The 16,221-nt window shown below is 39.5% G+C and overlaps 1 long non-coding RNA gene across 1 annotated transcript in view; it reads left to right on the top strand.

Moving 5' to 3' along the window:
- LOC141140386 (uncharacterized) overlaps positions 1-4,054 on the top strand; it is a 90,602-nt gene extending 86,548 nt beyond the window's left edge. The window contains exon 4 of the long non-coding RNA XR_012243936.1: positions 754-4,054. This is a non-coding gene — a long non-coding RNA (uncharacterized lncRNA). The remainder of the gene's footprint in view (positions 1-753) is intronic.
- Positions 4,055-16,221: the final 12,167 nt, after the last annotated feature.

Raw genomic sequence — 16,221 nt, 5'->3', positions numbered from 1 at the left:
TAAGGGGCAGGGCCGGGATCTGTTCCCAAAAAGCCCCCCACTCGCAGACCCCACAACCACCAGCCAGAGTTGTGGGGAAGAGGCCCTTGCCCCCCACCGCAAAACACTCCCCCATGTTTAGGGCATGTGGCCTGGTATGGTTCAAGATGGGGGCGCGTGCCGGGCTGTATGCTCGGATAAGGGTCTGGTATGCATTTTGGGGGAGACTCCTCTACATTTTTTTTATTTTGCCATGGGGTTCCCCTTAAAATCCATACCAGACCTGAAGGGCCTGACATGGATGGGGGGGCCCATACAGTTTTTTTTATATTTATTTTTCATTGCAGGCATTCTTTTGTTTACATTAGGCTGTCAGTGGGAAAACCTGCTCACAGCTGATGAGTTATCGATTGTTGAGGATGTGGCGGCCGGCTTCACGACCCGCTCCTTAACAACCAGCTATTCTTCACACAGAATTTGGATTGGTTGATACATTTTAAACTGTTTCAAATTCAAAATATTCTGAAAATTTGGAATTAGTTAGAAAATGAATAAACTAAAGAAAAACAAAACTAATTTTAACAAAATTCATTATTATTGTTATGCGGAAATTCGGATGCACTGGAATATCCGAATAACCAAAAATTTGTCAGAATTTAGATTTGGACCGAAATGAATTGCACATGTCTATACAGGACATTAAGAACATGGTTTACTTGTTTGACTTTAACATGCTCAGAGGTTTAGACTAACCTTGCTTTTTGTTCCTTCCAGGTGAGCAAGACTTGCTGGGCGACCTGTGGATTCCATGATGGCTTGCTTCTGGGACAATGTTTTTGAGGCAGTATGAAAAACACAAAGATGCTTTTAAGTTGCTGATTAATTACTTTTATATTTGACATGTAAAAATACCACCTATTGTTTACCATAAACTTTTCTGGTTTTACCAAGCCCATCCTTCCTGTGTTTTTTGTGGATAATTCATCCTTAACTACAAGAGAATCACAAAGTTGTGCACAGTTAGATGGAGAAATATGAAGTAGGTTTGTTTGGGCAGGAGTAAATACCTTAACAAGAAAAGTCCAAACAAATGAGGAAGAAAGGCTGAACATTCACACTGGGTATTTTTGACCAAACAAGCAGAAACATGTGTGCAGCAAGCAGTGAGGGACACAGCAGAAGTGTACAGCTAAAAGGGGTCTAAGCATGCAGAAATGAGCCATCTAATGCAGAACAAGCATGTGCCACAAGCAGGGTATGCACCAGAAATAAGGCAAAAAATCCAGATAAAAACAAATGCCAAACATGAAAGTGCATTAGCTGCTAAGACAAATGAGGCTGTTCATAAGTTTACCATGTGCTCCACCAGATCCAGAATGTTTGGCTTCTCTTCTGCTGAGCTTTCCTCAGCCATTGCTCACTTCTGCCAGGGCCCTGAGAAGTGTGTATCTTCGTGAATGTAGCCTATTGTTTCATAAATAATAGTCACTGCCAACAGGGTCAGAGTCACAGAGTTAACTCAAACTGAGACTTAAGTCAGGAGTCAGACTGTCCTTTGGTGAAATCCCTAAAGGTAAGAATAACCCATCAATCTGTTTAGCAGTATTCTTATCAAGGTGTATGACTGGAATATCTGTGTTGGGTAGGGACCACTTAGCAATAAATTGCCACATTGGCAGAAGGTGTCATAATTTCCATAGCTTGTTTCCAGTGTTCATAGAGGACTGTTTTAAATACTAAGTATATTGGAAAGGTATTTGCAGTCATAAGAGCTCTAAAAGACTCTAGGCCTGAAATAGCAGGCTGATCCTTAAAAAACAAGGTGGAAGCATCAATCAGGTTAGAAACCATTCTATGTAAACCTGAGTCATATGTTGTTTTGTTAAATACATTTTCTTCAGGAGCAGGCTGTGAGTGAATCTGAATTAGAGAGGGTATTAGGGTCCTCGGGCACACTAAGATTTGAGCATGCTTAGAGCCTCTGCAACCAATTTGCTCTATTAATTGCTTACAAACTGACAAAAAGTCTGAAGACATAAAAAGACTCTGATAAGAATGACTTTATAATATTAGGGGTCCTGGTATCTACATAATATTAGGTGTCCTGACATGCTTCTGGCATACAGAGAAATCACCCCTAGAAGCAGTAGAATAGTATAGTTTGATGTAATTTGTTACAGTGGGGCAGTCTTTGAGGCAAGCCCTTGTATACTCACAAACCTAAGAAGCTGGTGCTGATGATAATCACAGGTGGCCAGAGTTGACCAAGTCATTGTAGGCATACAGTTGAATGAGACCAGAGTCTGCATGGTCAATGAGGTGCTTCAGAAGCAGGAGCAGCATTGGAATCATGCTTTCTCTAGGCTGTTGAGAGAAAGAACACTCCAGCTAGCGGATGACTTTAGCACTCAGTTCTGCCTTAGCCATTACTGCTGTAAGATGATAGTGGTGGTAAATTTTAAATAGAGCTTTACTGTACCAATTATGGCTGTTGGTGCTTCAGTTTCAATGGCCTTATTCACTGAGTGCTCAGAGGCTGGGTCACACCAGAGGCTGTACCATGGTTCTTAACCTGGAGCGCGCTTTGTAGCTAACACAGTACAGAGTGGTCAGAAAAGCTCCAAAATGCAGAATCCAGTGCTTGAAGGTCACATTTTAGGCTACCCTCAACATGTTTAGAGGCCTACTCACTACTTGAGTCTTCAGAGACTGGGTCACACCAGAGGCTGTGGCTGTGTATAAAGATCATATTCCTGGCTAGCTCCTCCATATTCAGTCCAGTGTGCTCCAGGTACAGCCTCCATAGCTGTTACCAAGCTTACAATGATCCAGAAAGCACCTTTGTCAGAGTATTTTAGAAGTCACCAAAGAAAAAAATGTTTATGGTGTATCGAGTATTTTGACTGAGGAAAAATTACAATGAAAAAATAAGATTAAAAAGGCCAATAAAAATATAGTTATACTTTTTTAAGCAGAGCTGAAGAAAGGGCATCCAGCCACTTGGGACACTAGCAAAACTAGTTGGAGGTGGGGCTATACAGAGCCTTACAATTTTTTTTTTTTTTGTATGCCGGTGTCTTACCCCTGTAGACAGCAGTATAACCCAACTGTTTAAGAATTTCTACAATTCCTTCAATGGATGATAAAGAAAATGGCACTGCAGTATATGTACTGTGCATAAGTGTATTCTTTAGCAGATAAATTAAGGGGCTCTTACTTACTGTAACAAAAGCATTTCATAGAGGTTTCACCTTGATTTATGCATTTTCTTTTGGAAAATGAGGCCCATATCTAATTATTAGATGGACGATTATGTGCAGACATGTGTAATGGAGCATAATATCAAACGCTAAGGCTCCTAACCAACTTATTCCCAGACAAGCAGTGTAAAAAGAAAATAGTGGAGAACCTAGTACTGACCTTGTAGCTGGCAACTTCTAGAGGTATAAAATAAGTAGAGCCATTAGAATAAACAATTAAGGAACAATTGGACAAGTAGAAAGCAAACTCTGTATTGTAATTTAGGCTAAGCATGGGCATTGTTTTGTTTTTAATCGCAGTTGTTTTTAATTCCAATCAGAACATAGAATATGGTCAGTGGGACTCTTCCAGCACCACATGTTCCAATTACTATTATTATAAACCTCCGTTAAATCCAGTAAAACAGCGTTTGTAAACCTTAGTATATAGACCATTTGTACTCCTCTGTCAGCATGCAGTTTGTTTAATAAAAAAAGGTCCAGTTCCAGTGAATTGTGGTGAATTCAGTCATATTCACAGATACCCAATATCAGAAAAAAAAAAAAAAAATCAGACTATTCAACTGTATTTAGTTTGTTTAAATATTTAATAATGAACATTTTAGGAAATTATTATTTTTCAAGCACTTTTTTTACTACTACAATAATAAAATGTTTATTGCAGTAAATTAAATTGCATACCTTAACAAACATTTTTCCACCTAATTGTGTCAGTTGCCAGCTGTACAGCCAGAAGTATGGAAAAAACAGCCGTTGATTTGATTTTGAAACAGTTTGACTGTTGCAAGCTTGTAGGCTGGAACATTCCATATTAAAAACAAATCATTATTCTGATGGCATAAAGTGTGTTTATTTAATTTTGTCCTAAAATGAATTATGTTAATGTAAGAGGATTTTGTACAGAAATAAATGTATATTACAAATTCTCCAACTCCTAAATTGTATATTTACTTGACAAATAGAGTTCAGCACTGAGTAAAACTTGATAACTGTTAAACAGATAAATGTGAGTCAGGATTCTGGGAAAAAAAGAAAAGGATAAGCCTCTTTTAGATATGCGTAAAATTCAGCTTAAATCTAAGAAGATTAAATAACGTTTTGTTTGCAATTTCTTCCAGAACACAGAGACAAATGCCAGATTAGAAAATATGCAACTATATTCTACTGTATAACCGTCCAAGCTATGGGTAGGCTAGAAAGGATTTGTCCAATCCCATGGAGGACTAGACTAGTAGATATTTGTTAGCTGATGTTTTAGAGGATTAAAGGTTAAAGTAGAAAGGGACAATATTTTGAAGGTCAGATTTTCTCTTACAAATAATATACTACCTGTTATATTTTGCTTATAGTGTTACTCAATCTGTATTTAGCAGATGCTGGAGAGTAAAACCACATAACATTTCATTTTTCAGAGACTCTTCTTGCAAAAGCTGTGCGTGCTTGAGTTACTAGTTCTGCACACCTGCAGCAGTCATTACAAAGAGGTCTTTTCTCTCTGTGGTAATATCAAATCATTTTAGATATGGGAGAATGGGGTAGGAAGAACGAAAACACCCACAATGGGTGGAAACAGTACAAACTCTCAGAAGCGTGGTAATAGATCCAACTATGAGAAGGAGCATTTATCATTGGGTTATCTAAAATATATACTATGCATACCAGATTTTACATTTGGGTGGATAGAAATTTTATCAATTCGTTTTTAAAGTATAGGGCCTTGGAGCTGAATTGAAATTTTTCAGTAAACAGTCCTTGATTGCTACACTTGTTTGAGCATTTTTAAACTTAGCATACACATCTAGGCAAAGTCTTTTAATAAAAATGCCAGGCAGAACTTGTTACATATACAAGTTATTTTCTGGTTCCTCCTCTAAAAGGAATAGCCACATAGATCTGGTACCAATTATTTGGACAAAACACATACTGCTGTTTATTTGAGCATAGTGTGTTATTTATGTAAATTGTAAAATTGTCAAAAAGTAATTCCAGGCACTAAGTAGGCTTCAAATATTTTCCAAAAACATTGCAACAGTGCTAAAATTGGAATGTTCAGTCACTTTGCCTTAAAGCCGATCTCCAGGCCAATAAAGACCACCAATAATTGTAATCATTCCATTAAAAATGAATATTATATGCAGCAAGTAACAGAATATGCGTTTATTTAGGTAGTTGTAACCCTCTGCACAAAATGACATTGCTGTCAGTTTAACAAGTGAGTTGACTGGGGACATTATAAGTATGGTAAAAAAAAAATTGGTACCAGAGACCGGAGAGCTTTCTACAAGCACCCCCCCCCCCCAAATATATTCATAAAAATACCTAGAAAAAAAATTGGGAGTTTTGAGGTGCAAAAAATCAAATCAAATTGATATTACGAATTTCATAATTTGCAGCCAATCGCCCTGTATGGTACCTGCAGGATTTCAAATCCAAGGTGAAAAGGGATACTCCCTTGGGATAGATTAATTAATATTGATTTTCCCTGGTTCAATGGTATCACATTGATACTGAGGAAAGGAATACACAACAGGGTGTCATTTTAGGGCTGTCCCCCTTTATGGCACACTGATACCTTATTGGACCACTTGGCGGACTTTGAGGGTCCTTTGGAACCTTGATCACGTTTGGGTGACATTGTATAAAGGTCCTACAAAAGCTCCAGAAGAAGCCATGATTATGGCGAAACATGTAGAGGCAACCAACTTTTGTATTGTGACCGTATGACTTTTCATGTTCTGGTTTTAAACTTTATTCATTTTTTAACCATGCATGTTTGTTCAAATAAAATTATGAAATTTGTAATATCAATTTGACTTGTTTTTTTGCACCTCAAAACTTCCAATTTTGTTTCTTGGTATTTTTCTGATTATAAGTATAGTGTTGCTGTTTTAATTGTCCAATTAGTAGTAAGGAGAGGGTTAGTAAGCTTATTACTTAACTACAATGAAGAAAAGTGACATCTCTAAGTGTGCTATGCGGTATGGAAGGCGTGCGTGCACAACATTTTGGAGCAAAATTAATATACTTTTGAAAGATAAGACCATTCACATATGTGTCTTCAAACTGTATTTAGCTGTTTGCCCGAAGTTCACCTTTTTCTTCCAAGTCCTGTTTAGTCCCCTGCAGCCTGATTTCAAACAACTATTTACAGGTGGGGTAGGTTGGCTTCCTGCACTCTGCACTTTGGAGGTACTCTTTTGTGCACTTTGAGACTTCCAAGGCATTTTTAATATGGCTAATTAGAGTTTGTAGATGAAGAGAGCACCAAGATATTGTTAACAGTCCAAATAAAATGTATTCATCACAGTAATTGCCTAAAAGCAATGCCTTTGGGGTTTCCAAGAGGCTTTCTTTAGGGCTTGACTTTGCTGGGCAGGGGAGAGAGGTCTAGGCAAAAAAGTTTGGGAATCTAGAAATTCTCATTTTGAGCGCCACATAAAGTCTGCTGTGGTCGCTGTATGCTAAAAACTTTTTCCTCAGACCTTCTTTTTTAGTCCATAGTAATCATCCCCTGATAAAGGAACAAATCTTTCGAAGTTTTACATGATTACTGTAATGAACAAGATGTTACTTTGGCAGTGTCAGGGGCTTTTGTGCGTTTGAGAACTGCCACACTAAATAGGAATACTCACTTTTTTTTTTGTGGTCCTGCTGTCTACCACCTCACCTACTTAATCTGGCTCATGGCTCACTGAGATGTCTCAGTTCTGACATGTGTAAATAAGAGACAAGAAGAAACCTTTAGAAGTATCTCGGAATTTTTCTTGTATGTAGCATTTAAGAAAGTAAAAGTGGACTCCCAGATTATTGACAAAAGGGAGTGGGATGAACTGTTACCTTAGAATTGTGCCTGGATAAGTTATGAAACAGAAGCTCTGAGTGGGTAGGCTAGGTTCCCTCTAGATGTCATTTAAATTTTTGTTGGAGTATATTTTTAATCTTTGAAGAAAAAGTAATAAGTATGAATGTAAAGTCAAGGTTTTCTTTTCAGCATGTGTTAGAAAGTACACAATTGCCTCATTATTTATATTGCTTGTCTTTAAAGATTCTAGAGCTCAATGGTCATGTTTCAGCACTGGCAGAAAAGTAGTCTTAAGGGTATTGTTAGGGCTCACTCTAACAATGCCTGCATTGTCATGTGTTAATGTGCATTATGTTGCATGTGTTAAACAGCCAAAACACACAGCAATGCATGCGAAAATGAAGACCCCTGCATTTTATCACAGCACAACACACAGGACAACATATGTTGTGCTGCACTGCATTGCAGCACATGTTTTATGTTGGTGTATTGGAGTGTAATATACAATAAATGGCACAGCACACTAACATAAGGTGCATTTCCATTCTTTACAGTAACGTCTGTGTTACCACAGTGCAGTGGTGTAAATGGGACAGGAACTCTTCATCCAATAAAAAGTGTTTCCAATTAGAACTGGACTGATCTACAGGAGAAATCTTTTCTTGTACATTACTAATTTTTAACATACATTTAATATGCATTCTCATAAAATACCCAACCTATTGTTTTGGGTCAATAAAGCCTTAAAACTGACCCATTTTCAGTTTGTTTGTTTTTTATTATTAAAGCAATTCAATACCAGTGAATAACCTGAATGGTTCAAAGGTAAACTGTGAACTGCCAGAGGTTAGTTAAAAAAATTAGGTTAACGAAAACTGAAAAATAGTTTACAATTAGCCCAACTTCCCTGGCAGTATATTTATGTCAGAATTTTGATGCTCAAAGCGGTACATTGTTTTGTATGGAAATTTGGCATCTTATATTGTAGGCCTGTAATTCTTAGGAATAACACACTTAAATCTGTCCAAACAAGAGTCTAGTAGACATCTCGGGTATGATAAAGTTTGAAACATGAAATCATAAATTATAATATAATAAATAACTATAAATAATTATAACAAATAGTAATATAATAATAATACAATTTATTCAATAATGTAATCAAATCAAAAACACTGAAATTTGCTCAGTTGCAGAATTGTCGCTGTCGTTACTTTCAGTGTTTGATGACGAATTTCCCTACAATTCACTATTGCTCAATTCTGCAAGTGATTCTAATTTATTATCACTGTTTTCTAGCTGGTCTAGAACCACTTTTGACGTAAAGCGACACTTTTTGGTTGCTATGGACATTCTCAAGTTTCCAGGCAGAAAGAACAGTATATATAATATAAAACTGCATGCAGGGCACTGGACAAAGCACTAGGGACAAAAGGGATGTCAAATTATTCGATACAGTAATGTCATTTGTAAGATTACAGTGTACTGATATGTGTTGTTCACCTTTTGAATTTGGCGTCAGGCTCTCTCCCCGTGCGTTGCGACGCTCGCAGGGAATGGAGCCTGGCACTGTGATAGATTTAGCAGAGGACACAGCTTGCACGCACAGCGCGGAGAGATCACAGGGTCCTGGGGACAAGGTAAGAATCTTTGCCGGGATCCTGCGATGCAATCCCGAGTGTGGCTCAGGGTTACCGCTTTTGGTAATGAAAATTCACCCCGAGCCCCGGGATTACCGCTAGAGAGGTTAAGCTAAAGGTTTCCAAACCATTAAAAGGCACTTGAAAACTGAAGAAGACCTTACCAGGAATAGGTCTGGCAGACCCAAAGCCACAACAGAATCTGAAGACAAGTTTCTGGGAGAGAACAGCTTGTGTGATATATACCTCACATGAAAACAGCTTTAAGCCCAGCTTAACAGTGGTCAGAGTAAGCAAGTGACACTTTTAACAAATAAGAGAAGACCCAGGTTTAACAGGTCAGTGGCAGTATGAAAGTCATTGCTAAAGTGGCAAAACTGGAGATAGAAGCTTGCCTGGGCCAGGAATAACAGGAGTGGACTACTAAAGACTAAAGGAAGAAAGTCTTATGGTTTGAAATTTAAAACAGTATTTTTACACAGCATCAGATAGGTGCAAGGATGGCCCTTTTAGGGTATGGCCCCAACCAAGTAATACAGAAGAACACTCTTTTATTTGAGCCAATATTGATATCCAATATGAAAGAAAAAAATGTCACTAGTGTGTTTTGGCATATTCTGCAAAAGATGGCCACATTCATAAAAAAAAAAAAATTAAACTAAAAAAAGATGTTTGTACTTCCCGCCAAGCCTATAGTCAAATGATGGCCGGGTGGGACATTCATCTTTCTGAGTGGTCGTCATATGATTCTCCTGGAATGGGCCATGCTGTGGCGCAATCTTTTACCAGCCGTATCCACTGATTAAGAAGGGAAGCAGCCCTGAAACCTTCTAAAGGAGAGGGTGAGGTGATCATTAACACTAGTTTAAAAGGGGAAGGCAGGGGTGAGGCTATGTCCTAATGCAAGCTGGCATAAAATTATATCCAAACCAGAAGGATGAGAAGGAGTCTTTCCAAACAACACTCATGGGTGTTATATGGGTGTGGTAGCAACACTGCAAATCTGCCTGACCATTTGTTAAATATGATTCCAGGAGTCATAACCTTTAGCAATGTAAGAGGCAGAATCCACCATAGAGGAGCTAGGGGTAAAAACCCTAATGTTAACACTAGGAATAATATGACAAATGGGCAGAACAAGAAAGGGGGGTATGTGAAAAGGAATTCCCCAACAATCCCAGAAACTTCCAAGAGGTTAATGTGAAAGCATCTGTTAAACTCAAGGAGCACCAACAGCAGACCTCTTGGCTTAGCACAAGCTGCAAGAATCTACGACACTGAAAATATTCTTACCAGACTATTAGTCAAAGATCCCCATTTGTGTGGAATCCACATAAACCTGGAAATTCACATAATGGTCACAGTGATACCAGGAGGGGCAGCTGAAAAAGGTGCCAGATTCAAGGGTTTAGAGTGAAAGCTACAAGTGGAAGCTTGAACATGCAAACAGTGAGAAGATAAACCACTAAAAGACCCAACAGGATGAACAAACACTTGCAAAATTGGGGGCGAACATTCATGCAGAAGGCTGAGTAGATGAAACAGAGATACACCCAGGGATTGTTTTCAGCAGGAACTAGGGGGAACTCAGTTCCACCACCTCTGGCTCAGATCTTCTGCTCCCTGCTCACCACTATCACTTGGTAACACTGAAGTCCAGCTTCTGTGTTTACAAGTGATAGGTCATCTTCCAGTAGTTCCCACAGGTCAGATCTCCTGCGCAGATCCCGCTAGGTGCCAGACAGGGACAAGGGAAATACAGAACAGGTGCCCAGGGTTCAGTGCAGTCATGGGCAGGAGAGGGTGCCTGGTAGGCCGCACCCTCTGTGGTCTCCATTTTTTTCCCTGGTGACCAGTTGTTGATGCTCCTACTGCATAATCTCCCTTGCAAGTGACTGTAGTATAGTATAGTATGCTGGGAGGTGCTACAGCCGGATAGGTGTTTCAACTTACTATTGCAACAAAGGTAAGATATATGACAGATGATGGAGCTTTTAAGGAGGGGGGAGAAAATGAGGGCAGTGGAGGGAGGGGTTGTATGCAGAGGAGCTACTATTTGATGCCATTTGGCAGGTATGTGAGTGTGGCGAGCATGGTTGAGTTCCTGCACCTATTCGCTGAGGAAAAAAAGCCCTGGATACACCTGTAGCAGCAGATGAGGAATGGAGTTCTTCTGCCCCATCCAAACCTTCCTTGTTGATGCAGGAGTATACTCCTATCACCGGGGTTATCTAGTAGTAATTAGTCACATTCAAATGGATTTGTTCTGTGATGTTGATCATGTTTTATAGCTTATTCAAAACACTTATTCATTTTTAATCATCAGGAAAATACCCAACTATTTTTATCAACACAGGTAGCCATGAAATGTTTTCAAAATCATAGAAAAAGTCCCATGAACTGGATAAATGAGAACTTTCATCGACATATTAAGAGATATAGTGACATTGCTAAAGACAGAATCAAAGAGACATCTAAGGCACGAAGCCAAAGAGCCCTTTGCATGTAAGTGAACACACATTATGCCAAGGCGAGACACAAGCTTGAATGCTTGTAAGAGACCATTAAAGCTGAACCATAGGGCTCCATACATTTAATCCAAAAGCTCCAGAACATGGGGGTTGTCCTTGCAATAGAGGGGTCTCCTTTAATAGATTTCATCCACAAAGATATGTATATTCAAATCTGAGTCACCACCAACAGGGGACAGAGAGTCACTCTGGGTAACCCAAGGTATTTAGTGCAAATGACCACTTTAACCTTCAACATATACATATTAACATACAGTGCCTTGCAAAAGTATTCACACCCCTTGAAATTCTCCACATTTTGTCATGTTACAACCAAAAACTTAAATGTATTTTACTGGAATTTTATGAGATAGACCAACACAAAGTGGCACATAATTGTGAAGTGGGAGGAAAATGATAAATGGTTTTCAACATTTTTCACAAATAAATATGTGAAAAGTGTGGCGTGTATTTGTATTCAGCCCCCTTTACTCTGATACCCCTAACTAAAATCTAGTGTAACCAATTGCCCTCAGAAGTCCAATAATAAATAAATAGAGTGTAATTCAATCTCAGTATAAATACCGCTGTTCTGTGAAGCCCTCAGAGGTTTGTTAGAGAACCTCAGTGAACAAACATTATCATGAAGGCAAAGGAACACACCAGACAGGTCAGGGATAAAGTTGAGAATACGTTTAAAGCAGGGTTAGGTTATGAAAAAATATCCCAAGCTTTGAACACCTCACAGAGCACTGTTCAATCCATCATCCAAAAATGGAAAGAGTATGGCACAACTGCAAACCTACCAATACATGGCCGTCCACCTAAACTGACAAGCCGGTCAAGGAGAATATTAATCAGAGAAGCTGCAGAGGAGCTGCAGAGATTCACAGCTCTGGTGGGAGAATATGTTCACAGGACAACTATTAGTCATGCACTCCACAAATCTGGCCTTTATGGAAGAGTGGCAAGAAGAAAGCCATTGTTACATAGTATATAGTTATATAGTTACATAGTTACATAGTAGGTGAGGTTGAAAAAAGACACAAGTCCATCAAGTCCAACCTATGTGTGTGATTATGTGTCAGTATTGCATTGTATATCCCTGTATGTTGTGGTCATTCAGGTGCTTACCTAATAGTTTCTTGAAGCTATCAATGCTCCCCGCTGAGACCACTGCCTGTGGAAGGGAATTCCACATCCTTGCCGCTCTTACAGTAAAGAACCCTCTACGTAGTTTAAGGTTAAACCTCTTTTCTTCTAATTTTAATGAGTGGCCACAAGTCTTGTTAAACTCTCTTCTGCAAAAAAGTTTTATCCCTATTGTGGGGTCACCAGTCCGGTATTTGTAAATTGAAATCATATCCCCTCTCAAGCGTCTCTTCTCCAGAGAGAATAAGTTCAGTGCTTGTTAAAAGAAAGCCATAAGAAGTCCTATTTGCAATTTGCAAGAAGCCACATGGGGGATACAGCAAACATGTGGAAGAAGGTGCTTTGGTCAGATGAGACCAAAATTTTACTTTGTGGCCTAAAAGAAAAACGTTATGTGTGGTGGAAAACTAATACTGTACATCACCCTGAACACACCATCCTCACTGTGAAACATGGTGGTGGCAGCATCAAGTTATGGGGATGCTTTTCTTCAGGAGGGAATGGAAAGCTTGTCAGAGTTGATGGGAAGATGGACGGAGCCAAATACAGGGCAACCTTATCAGAAAACGTGTTAGAGTCTGCAAAAGACTTGAGACTGGGGCGGAGGTTCACCTTCCAGCAGGACAACAACCCTAAACATACAGCCAGTGCTACAATGGAATGGTTTAGATCAAAGCATATTCATGTATTAGAATGGCCCAGTCAAAGTCCAGGCCTAAATCCAATTGAGAATCTGTGGCAAGACTTGAAAATTGCTGTTTACAGATGCTCTCCATCCAATCTGACAGAGCTTCAGCTATTTTGCAAAGAAGAATGGGCAAAATGTCACTCTGTACATATGAAAAGCTGGTAGAGATGTCCCCCAAAAATGTCTTGCAGCTGTAATAGCAGCGAAAGGTGGTTCCAGAAAGTATTGACTCAGTGGGCTGAATACAAATGCACGCCACACTTATCACATATTATTTTGTAAAAAATGTTGAAAACCATTTATCATTTTCCTTCCACTTCACAATTATGTGTCACTTTGAGCTAGCTGGTCTATCACATAAAATCCCAATAAAATACATTTATGTTTTTGGTTGTAACATGACAAAAATATGGTAAGTACACAGATGATAATAAATGCACCAAGTATATAAGTAATCACTCTTCAAAAAGTGCAGCATCCAGTATACTATATAAAGGAAAAGATCTTTCGTCTCCAACTCCTTTTGGGGGGATCAACTCTCCAAATACTGTTGACCACTTAAATTAATATGTAGGTCTAACTGCTCTGTCCTCTCCTTATTCTGGCTTTTATAACTTCAATGATATACATCAATTGATTTTATAACAAAGAACTTCTTCTATCCTGGAAGGTAAACTGACATCAACTTGTGAGAAAGGCTTCATGCAAACAAAGCAAAGCAACTAGACAGAACATCAAGGTCCCCATAAAGAGTGGACTAAAGTTTCCTAAGCAGGTCAACAGACGCCAGGTAAGTAGGCCAAGGTCAAGATGAGCTGCGTGCGGGGCAGTAACAGACCAAATTTTAAACACATATGGTTTGATAATGTTTGTATGTTGAATATTAAAGTCATCTTTTGCATTACATATCTGTAAGCACTGCTTGGCACTTTAAAAGTAAGGGTGTATTACATATTGTGACTTGTTTTAATTTATATATACTGTTTAGCACTTTTTAGAATAAGGTAATATGTCAGCGAAATTTGGTTGTACGCAAAGCACACAGCCAAATCTCCTGTTAATAACAATTTCGTCTAATGATATAAGTGCATCTCACCTTTTGATCGTATCCATCCTCTGGTGTGTGCCCCATCCAGACAACTAGACAAAAGACAACCTCATCGTTCCAGTTCCAAAAAACACACTGCCAGCCAGCCTGTCTCAGCTGTCCGAGTGAGCCACTTTATTAGCATATCAATAGCAAGTACCAAAGCTTGAAGGTTCAGCCTCCAACAGCCAAGCACCTCTTACAAAGCTTGTGACCTCACAAGAAATGGACACAGGATATGACCTCATGTGAATGACCATATAAGGATTTAACAACACAGGAAAATGCAACAACCAATGAACAATGACTACAGGAGCCTTATGGGTGTGTCTGAGCAGAGACAGGGTTCCCTGTATGTTTTTAGAAGCCACATGGCTTTCAAACATTAACCCTGTCTCCAACCAGAACCCAAAAGACTCCCGTATTTCCGTTGATAGAAATCCCTATTATACATTGTTCCAGAGAACAATGTATACCTGGATTATTCTACTGTCTTTGTGGATGAGAGATTATCGGCAGGCGTACACTCATTGGGCCACAAATGTGTTGATCAGGCACACAGGGGCCACATGAGAGCACACTCGTAAACCGATAATGTCTTTGTAGAGCGAACACATCCCCACCAGACGATCGTTCTGTGCATTGCACAGGGGCCCTTAGCTGGCGGACACGTCCCCACTCCACCAACACTTCTCTACATCCCCAAAGAGCTTTTCACTACCAAACGGATCTCAACCACAGTCAGCTATTAGAGCGGGCTGTGATTGAACACACACTGGGAGACTTATGACAATACATTAATATAAAATTTTCCACAAAGTCCCTCCTCTTGTCATATGATCCCATGTGTCCCTCGATGAATCCTGATCTTCTTCTTAGTTCATAAAAAGTAAAACACGGCTTGACATGTAGACTCTGTTAGGGATGACGTGGTGAGCTGTAGTAGTCGCCGCTCATTCTGGGATCCTCTGTGTCTTGTATGTGGGTCGGACTTCGGGGCATCTCATCAGGAAAGATGTGGTCATTTGCTCAGGCTCTGGTCACGCATCCAATCAGGCAACAGGAGCACCTCATCATGGCATACAGAAGGAATAGAAACAAAAACAACATGAGTATATATACCCCTACTTCCTTCACTATGATCCGCTGCAAGATAAAAATTAAATCTCCAACGATTCCCAAATCCTTAAAAAGGATTCCAACCTTCACTATCTATAGCTCTGGCTTTGCCTTGTAGGGATCTAAACCTTATCCATATGGGCCTGAACTTTGTCACTACTATCCCTGATCCAGATATAACAATCTTTACTTATGAATTCCCAGAAATCCCCTTGGAATGTGGGAACTTCCTTATAGCTTCAACAGTTATATGAAACATCCCATCCTCAATGGATGAGAAATTGTTCAAGCGTTTCATGAGCTCAAGCCCCCACTGTGTACAAGCAATTCCCTTCCAGCTGTCCCTGCCATTCTTACCTTCTCTCGCGCCATCAGATCCTCACAATCGGCCACGACATAAGATGCTGGGAAGAGTTTCATCAGCACACAACAAGAGTTTCATCAGCACACTTGCCTTACGGGAAATTACCTTATAAGCTGTAGATCCGCATTAATACCAAACTACAGTTGAAGCACACTTGTGGGCTACCTAGTTATCCCGATACCAAAACTGGCAAGATCCAGAGCTATTGTTAAAATTATAATTAATTTTACCCTCTAGAAATGTTCTGTTAAGTTCCTTTGACAGGTGTCTGTTTGGATTTTACTAGTCTTTCAAAACTCCTCACACCAATATGAACGTCACATATAGCATGTACCGCCGTCATTGCTGGGGCACTAATACCCGACCATGTGTCCTGTTCTCTTTCTTAGCTAGTTGGGATGCTTTTCATCGTTACCCTTGCCAAAATGTATTAAACAAAAAATATAAATGAACAAAGATACTCCTCTACTCTTTGTGGTTGATCAGCTTCTTGCAGTGGCTGGCGTGGTCTCATCCCTCAAGCTTCTTTACAATGACCCAGTCACCTGGTTGGAAAGAATGTAAACTGGTTATTGTGTCAGGGTCCAGGATGGACTCGTGAACCCTGTGGTGGACGTTTT

Source organism: Aquarana catesbeiana, linkage group LG04, assembly GCF_042186555.1.
Source record: "Aquarana catesbeiana isolate 2022-GZ linkage group LG04, ASM4218655v1, whole genome shotgun sequence".
NCBI classification, from domain to species: domain Eukaryota; kingdom Metazoa; phylum Chordata; class Amphibia; order Anura; family Ranidae; genus Aquarana; species Aquarana catesbeiana.
Note: the sequence above shows the minus strand (reverse complement) of the source record. Positions and strands in the feature narration are given on the sequence as shown.